Here is a 1,006-nt window from a genome sequence, read left to right as displayed (position 1 = left end):
ATGCACATATTTTTTCTGGGACCATCTCCAGGACCTTCAATGACACTTAGTTCCCTAGATGACACTCTGTTTTCACGTCTTGTTTCATATTAGATCTAAACATGGAAACAATTTTTTTTAAATGATAAAATATCTAAGCAGTCTTACTAGTTCGTCTGCAAAGGCACCAAGAAATGCAACGCATTATTGCATCCTCCTTCACTTTCTTAAAAGCTTTATTGAGATATAATTTACATAATTATAAAAGTCACCCATTTAAAACGTACAATTCAATGGTTTTTAGTATGTTTACAGAGTTTTTCAGTCATCGCCGTTGTCTAATTTTAGAACATCTACATCTCCCCAAATAGAAACCTCTTAGTAGCCACTCCCAATCCGCCTTCATCCTATTTCCTCCCCACCCCTCCCCCAACCTCCAGCTATAGGTAGCTACTAATTTACTGTCTCCATAGATGTACCTGTTCTGGATACTTCATGTAGACAGACTCATATAATATGTGGTCTTTTGTAAATGGCTTCTTTCTCTTAGCATAATGATTCTGAAGTTTATCCGTGTTGTAACTTGTATCAGTGCATCGTTACTTTTTATTGCCAACTAATATTCCATTGTATAGGTATACCACACTTTATCCATTCATCAATTGGTGAACATTTGGCTTTCCACTTTTTTGTTTTTTGCTATCATGCATAATGCTGCTATGAATGTTCATGTATACGTGTTTTGTATGAAGATGTTTTTATTTTCTTGGGTATATACCTAGGAGTTGAATTGCTGGATCATATGGTGGCTCTATACTGAACATTTTGAGAAACAACCAAACTGTTTTCCAAGTATCTGCATCATTTTATATTCCCACCAGCAACATATGAATTCCAATTTGTCCATATCCTCACTAACATTTGTTATTGTCTGTCTTATTTACTGTCATCCAAGTGGTTATGAAGTGGTATCTCAATGTGGTTTTGATTTGTATTTTTCCAGTGACTAATGTGTCAAATATCTTTT

Source organism: Hipposideros armiger, unplaced genomic scaffold (genome assembly GCF_001890085.2).
Source record: "Hipposideros armiger isolate ML-2016 unplaced genomic scaffold, ASM189008v1 scaffold_159, whole genome shotgun sequence".
Taxonomy (NCBI): domain Eukaryota; kingdom Metazoa; phylum Chordata; class Mammalia; order Chiroptera; family Hipposideridae; genus Hipposideros; species Hipposideros armiger.
The sequence above is the reverse complement of the archived record's forward strand: the minus strand, read 5'-3'. Positions refer to the sequence as shown.